At 37.8% G+C, this 9297-nt stretch overlaps 2 long non-coding RNA genes across 2 annotated transcripts in view; one reads left to right on the forward strand and one right to left on the reverse strand.

The window, feature by feature from the left end:
- LOC116185195 overlaps positions 1-2204 on the forward strand; it is a 15009-nt gene extending 12805 nt beyond the window's left edge. Inside the window, exon 3 of the long non-coding RNA XR_004149990.1 lies at positions 2040-2204. This is a non-coding gene — a long non-coding RNA (uncharacterized LOC116185195). The remainder of the gene's footprint in view (positions 1-2039) is intronic.
- The window catches only part of LOC116185193, a 48494-nt gene continuing 40171 nt past the window's right edge, over positions 975-9297 (reverse strand). Inside the window, exon 3 of the long non-coding RNA XR_004149987.1 lies at positions 975-1158. This is a non-coding gene — a long non-coding RNA (uncharacterized LOC116185193). The remainder of the gene's footprint in view (positions 1159-9297) is intronic.

Raw genomic sequence — 9297 nt, forward strand, 5'->3', positions numbered from 1 at the left:
CCATTCATCGGATCGGATCGGATCGGTCGTTGTTAAATGTTAACGCCGATGGCCACCAACGTGGACGTTGCTCGCGGCCGACTTTATTATATCACGGTAAACCTCCGTTATCGCGCCATTGTATCGGCCCGTTCGTGGCTGTGTTGTCAATTGCAGAGGGAGGGGGCGATGAAGTTACGTTGAGGGGAATGGTTTCTTGTTGGAATGCGTGGTCAGTGGGGGGTGAGTGGTGGATGAAATATATCCTGGTGTATGGCGGATAATGAAATTCGTGCGAACGAAACATTTTGGATTGGATCTATCGTTGCATGGATCTCTTTTCCAGGATTGGAAACGACTCCCCCTCGCGTCGATTTATATTCCAAGGAGTCCATCCAGGGGCGAGAACGTTGAGAAAAAGTGTGCTCGTTAATCGGGAAGTGCCACTCGAAAGGTGGAGAAGGATCCGTCCTCGTGACGATAAAGAAGAGGAAGGAGGGGGAGAGAGAGAGAAAAAACGCGCTACAGGAAGGCAGAGAGAAGGGACAATCGCTCGTCAACCGGGCGTCAAAACATCCCCAAGGATCCATGGCGAATCACATTCTCACACGTATATATACGCGCAGCGTGGCACGTGGAAGGAGAGGAGGAGGTCGCAGCAACGGCGGAGGTTCCAACGATAAAGTGGAAGAAGTGGAAGTACGTTTTTGCCCGGCCTTTCTCAGGTCGCACGACAATGTGTGGACCGCAAACAAACGAGTGGCAACGATAGGGGGCGCCAATGCGCATTCAAGACGAGACAGACTGTCATTTGTCACGTCTTTCACGCTCTCTAATGACACGCACTGCTTTTGGACGCGTTCTTACGCCAGCCGTCCAGGCACCTGGCATCGACTCGAGGCTGGCTTTATTATTTCCTTTTTTTTTTCTTTTTTCCGCGTTCCTCCTCTTCCGCGTGTCCCTGTCTGCACCGCGCCAACTTACACACGCGCTCTTTCCCTTCCTCCCTGCATCGTTTCGCTATCATCGTGTTTCCCGCTTCTTTTTCCACGGTGCTCGTGCCTTCGAGACGGTTGAATTCGATTTGTTAGGATTAACAAGAGAGCTCGCCGGAAACGTCCGAGTTGGTTGGGATAAGGGACAAAGTTTTTGTGGAGTTCACAGTCGATTCAATTTGATCTGGAATGAAAAATTGTACGAAATTAGTTCAATAAATCAATATTAATTTTTCCCAAGATCGTAATAATCGTAATGAAGTGTCCTCTTGCGCAATTGATTTTGAAAAATTATAACAAATAATACTGTTTCTTGTATAAAAATAATAATAATAAATGAATCGTTTGTCAACCTATAATTTTATTCAATATTCAATTTTAAATTGTTCAATTTCGACCCTGCCTGACTCTGACTTCTCTTTTTTTTAATCTCAATTCTAATTCCTGTCTTAATATAAAAAAAAATTAACGACGTGTCACTAAAAACGTATCGAAATTCTATGCAAATTACGAATATATTATATTATCTACAAAAAAGTTTATCTCATATCTTGTTCCTCCTCGTGAATGGATCTTACTTTAAAAACGTACAACAAAGAAAATTCAACATAATCAATTACTCTTCAACAATATTAAATCATCACTTACCACCAAAACCTGGGAACCAAAAAACATGGGAAGAAGAATCCTATCTTCCATCTAAACTCAACGTAATCCACCTTTAATCCCAACGAACTCTGAGAGTTCTCAAACCCTTCTTATCCTTAATCCAATACTCTTCTAATCTCAATCACATTAACTCGAACCCTCGTGTCAAACCCTTCATGCTTGGGCAAGAAACACGGCGTTAACAGCAGTCGTTGCACCCCCGTAACTATGATCGTCGCTCCATCCACCATTATAAATCCCTCTAATGCGAGATATATCGCATCGTCGATGCGAAACACAGGCGGCCAAAACACTATAACCCCCCTTTAAAGGGGGGGAAAACACTTGCCCTTATCCACCGATCGTTCGAAACGAATTGCTCGACGATCCGAGCTTCCTCGCCTTCTCTTCCCTCAGCTCCTTCGCGGCTTCCTGCTACTCCTCTATGATTTAACCCCAAGCCAAGCCTTCCTCCCATGATTTAAACTCATTGGGTGCCACAAGTCCGTGCGCTCAAGTCCGACACGCGCGTTCACGCATACAGCAACACGTCCGTCGAACCGCATCCAGGGAACGCCACGTTCACCCCACGTTACCGAGGCAAGACCACCACCACCCACTCGTCTGGTAGCAGGCCGTTAAAGAGGACCACCCGAGGGATTTTTCCAATTCTCAATTCTTTTTATTCCTTTCCAAGATTTTTCTTGTTTTCACCGAAACACGAGAGGAATTAAATAAAGAAAGAGTATCACGAGGTGTGATGATAATACGTCCTTCGATCACGAAATTTAGTGAAAGTTGATACGATAATTTGTAAAATGGATAATAATTAATCGAGTTTCTTAAATACACGGGATACGTGCGATCGTGGATCGCGTCGAAGGAGAAATGATATTTCGACTACGCAACAACTTGTACGAACACGCGCGTTCCAAATATTATAAACAAAGGATTAAACTTTGTGTTCGTCGTTTGTATATATATTTGTATATAATCTGGTAAATATTGAATTCTAGGAATTGAAATCGAGCGTATATTCGTATCATTTGTTGTTAAACAGACTGTTGATAACGACGAATATTTGGTGGATAATAGGATTATAGGAGTTTTTCAAGTAGGAATAGGATTATAGGAATTTTTCGAGGAAAATATGAGCTGTTTTAATCAATCGATCGAATTTCGTAAGATTTGGTTATTTTCAATAGAATTTGCACAAGTAGTCGTAAATTCACGAACGTGCCGAACCTATTGTTGGATTTCATACTGCAGCAGTATGGAAATATTCAAATAGAAGATCACGTTTCATGAATTATGAAACTGGTTATTAAAAAAATTGCTGGCTCTCAGCCATGGAGCGTTAACTAAGAAATGTTCTATTGAAACGTCTACAAGTATCGACAAGTACTACGATAGCGTAAAAGATCGATTCGAATTTAAAGATCAGTTACCCGTACTTTTACGATATTAAAATAATTTCTTTTTTTACTATTACATTCTCCAATAAATCGATGAAATACGCTAGTTAAACTTTAACTTTATTATATGTAACTTTAATAATCTAATTATAATTATCAAAAAATGATTTTCTCTCATCACCTTACATTTCAAAAATTTTTGCAACAATTCAACCTTTAACCACGGCTCTCGTTTCGATCTGAATAATAGAAATAATAATAAAATAAGAAATAAGAAAATAATTTCTTTAATCGATGGAANNNNCGCTAGTTAAAATTTAATCTTAACATACGTAACTTTATTAATCTAATTATAATTATCAAAAAATGATTTTCTCTCATCACCTTATATTTAAAAAATTTTTGCAACAATTCAACCTTTAACCACGGCTCTTGTTTCAATCTGAATAATAGAAATAATAATAAAATAAGAAATAAGAAAATAATTTCTTTAATCGATGGAATAGTTAAAATTTAATCTTAACATACGTAACTTTATTAATCTAATTATAATTATCAAAAAATGATTTTCTCTCATCATCTTACATTTAAAAAATTTTTGCAACCTTTAACCACGGCTCTCATTTCGATCTAAATAATAGAAATAATAATAAAATAAAAAATAAGAAAATAATTTCTTTAATCGATGGAATACGCTAGTTAAAATTTAATCTTATTATACGTAACTTTATTAATCTAATTATAATTATCAAAAAATGATTTTCTCTCATCACCTTACATTTAAAAAATTTTTGCAATACGTTCAAACTATAATCACGGCTCTCGTTTAGATCTGGAAATCTATAATCTCGAGTCAAATTTACGAACGTTAAGCGTACAGATGGCCGAGGATCGAAACCGATCTCCAGCTTTCTTTCGAAACGTTCGATCGAAACGCGGCCAAGCCGCTCTGATCCATATCTGTGCGCGCTTATTTGAATAACAAAATCGTTCGAACCACGAAAGGAGGAACGGAAAAGGGCAACGGGATGCTCATCATCGTCTAACCCCTGACGCATGTGCTCTCGAGCAGTCGTGTACCGAACGAGGATCGTCTATCAAACGGCGACTAGAACAATGGCCCGTGACTTAGTAGGAGCGCCTCCGCAACATGACGCGGCGTGTAGAACGCTCGCGCCCGTCTGTCGAGCGGAGGAAAACGGACGCCTCGCTGTTCTAGCTTCCATTCCATAATGATCTACACGAATCTGGCCCGATGTTTCGTGCATCGGCCATTCGTTCACGTTCACGAACGCCTCCTCTTTCGATAACGCTCGAAACCCACGCTTCTTTCCTTTTCTTCTTTTCTTCTTTTCAGATATATCTGCCTTCGAGAGAACAAATGACCAAAGTGGTGAGAATGGTTTCGTAATGATTGGAAATGCTCGGATCGGTGTAACGAAGGTAGTTCCAGGTGAATTTACGAGATGTCTGCGATCGAAAGAAAATTCCTGCTCGAGCTATTAAGAGATTGAAGATTTTATCTCGTAGAAAGATTTGTAACCGAAGAAATAATCGGAGAAAGCTTTTAAAAAATTTAATACATACATTTTCCATTGGAGAAAGATTCGTAAATCAATATGCTATCCTTTCTATCACTAGATATTTCGCAAATATTTAGTACCAAAAAATTCTTTCCAAAATATAAATATAATAGATTTATAGAATTTCAGGAACCAATAAAAATATTCTTACAAAGAAAATGTTTATATCTCGAAAAAAGAAGAATTCTACGAATTATAACACTTTTTCTTAAGATACACGATTTCTTATCCAACCCCAAAATGACAAAGAGAATATAACTATTTGTACTCTTATCTCAACTTTACAAATCAGCTCGAACTCGTAATAAGGAGAGCCAATAATCCTCGAGGAGGATAGGATGTTGTTCCCGAAAAGCAATCGAAAAGGGTGAATCTAAAAGCAAACAAGTCGCTCGCTACAATTTGACCGTATCTCGGCAGCGGAGGAGATCGATGCCGTGGGCCATCGCGCGCCGTTTCGCCCATAAAACCACGAGTTATGGTTATTTAAAAACTTATTGGCCCGCCCATGCGTTGCGGTTTGCACCGGGGGTGGGTGACTGGGCCAAAGGGGAGGGAAAGAAACGGAGAGAAAGAAGCCCGCGACTGACCCAGCCCTCAGATAAATCAAAGGATATTAAGACCGTTCGTGTTTCCTTCTCCTTCTTGCTCACGATACGCCTCGGCTGCCGCTCCTCCTCCTCCACCTTCCTCGTCTCTCTCTCCTCGCACGGGAGTTCTTAGCCAAACGCATTACCGGGGTGGCAGAGGGCCGCCATAAAACTATCCGCGTTCACGGACACGGGCTTCGTGTAGCAGGGCTCCTCGTGGGCTGCTTTACGCTTTTCGATCGGCGACAAGGAACCGGGAGCAATTCAACCTGAACGGGGCAGAGTGGATCCTTGATAAACGGATATCGAGTTTCACGAGCTTCTCCTCTTCCCGAAATACGCGCAAAGAACGGTGAATCACAATCCTCCGGTTGTCTATTTAAAGAACATCCTCTTGGATCAATCGCGTCTCAATGTTGGAGGACTCGTATTTATTTTTATTAAAACTGTAATATCTTTTTCCTTAAGAGTCTTCAAATTTAAAAAAATTTGAAGGAATATTGTTCTAAAAATATTCTAAAATAAAATTGGTAAAAACCTCAAAGCGTTCACTTAACTGAAGTCCAATCATCCCTAATATAAATCAAAGCGCAGGACAAGTCTGCTCGAACTTGTAACTCTCACTCCTCTTCGATCTTGGTCGTCGTTGATGGAACAATCCGAGGGAATCGTTCTTCCCCGGAAATCCACGAAATTGGGGTTCCACGTTTCGCGAGTAATTACACGCGTACGATCGAAGCGACGAGGAGTATACGCGAGGATTATTAATGGGTGCATCTCAATCCGGTAATTTTTCCACGTCGCGACGGGTAATGCACGAACCGCGGGGGGCGAGCAGGCTATATTGCCCGATCAATCAAAATGAGCCCAGCCTGGCAACCGACTCTTCTCGGTGGCTCACGAAACGAAATCGACCGCCTTTTAACCATTACGCACCATGAAAATCCTCGACCGTGATCCTGCGCCTCTTTCAAGGACTTAAGCGTGGATAATTCCTCGAAAATACGAATTTCTGCATTTTTCTTTGTTTCTCCTTTGACGAGTATTTTAAAAATTGCGATTACTTTTCTCGACACTTTTACGTTTATGAATTTTGTTACGAATTTGATGAATCATTGAAATTTATGTCGAATATACGTACTTTTAATATACGTACTTTGAAATATATATTTATGAATTAGAATTTGTATTCTAAATGTTCTCGATCCGAGATTCGATGAATCCTTAAGATACATTTGCGAATTTTAATTATTACGCGCCATGAAAATCCTCGACCGTGATCCTGCGCCTCTTTCAAGGACTTAAGCGTGGATAATTCCTCGAAAATACGAATTTCTGCATCTTTCTTTGTTTCTTCTTTGACGAGTATTTTAAAAATTGCGATTACTTTTCTCGACACTTTTATTATACATGTTTATGAATTTTGTTACGAATTTGATGAATCATTGAAATTTGTGTCGAATATACTTTTAATATACGCAGTTTGAAATATATATTTATGAATTAGAATTTGTATTCTAAATGTTCTCGATCCGATGAATCTTTAAGAAACATTTGCGAATTTTTTATTTCGTTGTATCGTTTGATATATCGAATATTTTGATCCAAGGCTTGACGAATCGTTAAAACGCACTTGTACAGTGGAATATATCATCGGGACTTTTATAGTTGCGTGTGGTGGACGAAGTGGCTGAGAGTAACACGATCTGCACTATATTTCTCGATCGCGTCTTGTGGACGTGTATAGTAAGAGGATCGGGTATAAATAAAGGGTGGAAAAATTCGGCGAATGGTCGTCCGGGGCAATAACTTGGGCTGTAAATTTCGACGCGGGTGATATACGCGGGAAATTGCAGGATTTATGTTATGCTCGTGCGTATCACGGATTCCAATGAATCTGTGAGAAAGAGAAGAAGAGACGAAACTTATACGTTTATTCTTTCTTATTAAATTCTGACACTGAAATGATCTGATAAAATAATTTCTAATCATTTTCCTTTGATTTTCGATTGATCATTGAATTATAAACAATTACACAAATCTCTTTGGTGGAGGAATTTTTATAAAAAAAAAATAAAATTAACAGATAAAAATTAGTTAGAATATAAAGATTCTAATTTTTCTGATAACAATTTTTAATTATCTTTGAGAATGTGAATTAAATCATTTCCAAAACATTGAGAAAGAATTATTTCGATATCCAAATATATATGTACATCATCGAAGAAAATTAAAATTCTGTACGGGTTAAACGAGAAAAGAGCGGAAATCAGGTAAAATACGTATCTCAAGCTTGTTTTCTGTTCGTTCTAATCACTGGATTTAAATCATGCCGCCCGTCCACGTGGCCCCGCCGCTTATTACGCGTATTACGTAGCACGACATTAATATCTTTGAAGTAAGCTGCTTCCAAGCATCAACGTTTTACACGCGTGTAAATGACCGCGCGTACACACCAACGCTCCGAGGAGGAGAAAGTGCAACATTACGCGGTAATTATCTTTCCTTCACTTTTGACTTCGTTTGACTTCCCCAACGCATCGCCGCGTAAATTATTTTATTGCTCGGCCCTCCTGCGACCGGACGAGATCTTTGTCGAGGAATCGTGTTTTAGAGAACCCCAAGAGAATCCAGCTGCAGCTGAACTGCGTCTGGAGAGCTGGCTTGGGAATGGACACGAATTTTCATTGAGTTTGGTGAATGTACGCCGACACTTCGTATATAGGAATAATTTATTTGTAGAGAGGATCGGCTTACTTTAAAGTTCAGAGTGTTTTATACTCAGCGTGGAACGGACGATTGGTCAATTTTCCGATCCCAGTGATGCAATTTAGAGAATATATTGATACACGATTTTTTAACGCGAAATTAGAATTCTTTGAAACGATTTTAAATAGGTTGTGATATTGTTACGAAGAGAATGGTAATTTCTATTTCAGAATTCGCAAATGTTTAAGTTGAAAAATATGTGTTTTGGATTCAAAGCTTCGAGCTGTTCGAGCTATTTCGTATCCTGTATATTTAATGAATCGAGAAGTCTTTAAATCTTTTTTTTAAAAAAAAAAAACGAAACAGGACAATCGATAATCGACTTGAAAGGGTGAGTTCCGCAGAAAGAATCTACCTGCGACATTGAACCACGCCTTACAGACGCGACAAAGAACATAGCGTGTGAAAGTCTTGGTGAAATGGATCTATTGTGCTCGAGTCAAAACGTTTGTCGTTTTTCGAAAGCGGATCGACTTTCCATGTCGTATTAGCTAAACTTTTCTTTGCTCGAATCATTCAAAAAATATCAAATGGAAAAATACAACGACGAAAGGATAATGAATAGAAGATTTAAGAAAATAACAAAGAATATCTAATCTAATACAATTTAGAAATGATTGAATGTACGAAAAAATTAGAAGTATTTTTTTATTAAACTTTTCCTTCGCTCGAATTATTCATAAAAAAATACCAAATGAAAAAATATATCAATGAAGGTATAATAAATAAGAGATTTATGAAAATAACAAAGAATACCTAATCTAATATAATTTAGAAATGTTTTTGAATGTACGAAAAAATTAGAGATATTTTTTTTACTAAACTTCCTTCACTTGAATCATTCATAAAAAAATACCAAATGAAAAAATACAACGACGAAGGGATAATGAATAGAAGACTTAAGAAAATAACAAAGAATATCTAATTTAATATAATTTAGAAATGTTTAAATACGAAAAAATTAGAAATATTTTTTTTACTAAACTTTTCCTTCGCTCGAATCATTCATAAAAAAATACTAAATGAAAAAATACAACGACGAAGGCATAATAAATAAAAGATTTATGAAAATAACAAAGAATACCTAATTTAATATAATTTATAAATGTTTAAATACGAAAAAATTCATAAAAAAATATCAAATGAAAAAATACAACGACGAAGGGATAGTGAATAGAAGACTTAAGAAAATAACAAAGAATATCTAATTTAATATAATTTAGAAATGTTTAAATACGAAAAAATTCATAAAAATATACCAAATGAAAAAATACAACGACGAAGGGATAATGAATAGAAGACTTAAGAAAATAACAAA

Source organism: Apis dorsata, unplaced genomic scaffold (assembly GCF_000469605.1).
Source record: "Apis dorsata unplaced genomic scaffold, Apis dorsata 1.3 scaffold_123, whole genome shotgun sequence".
In the NCBI taxonomy this organism is placed as follows: domain Eukaryota; kingdom Metazoa; phylum Arthropoda; class Insecta; order Hymenoptera; family Apidae; genus Apis; species Apis dorsata.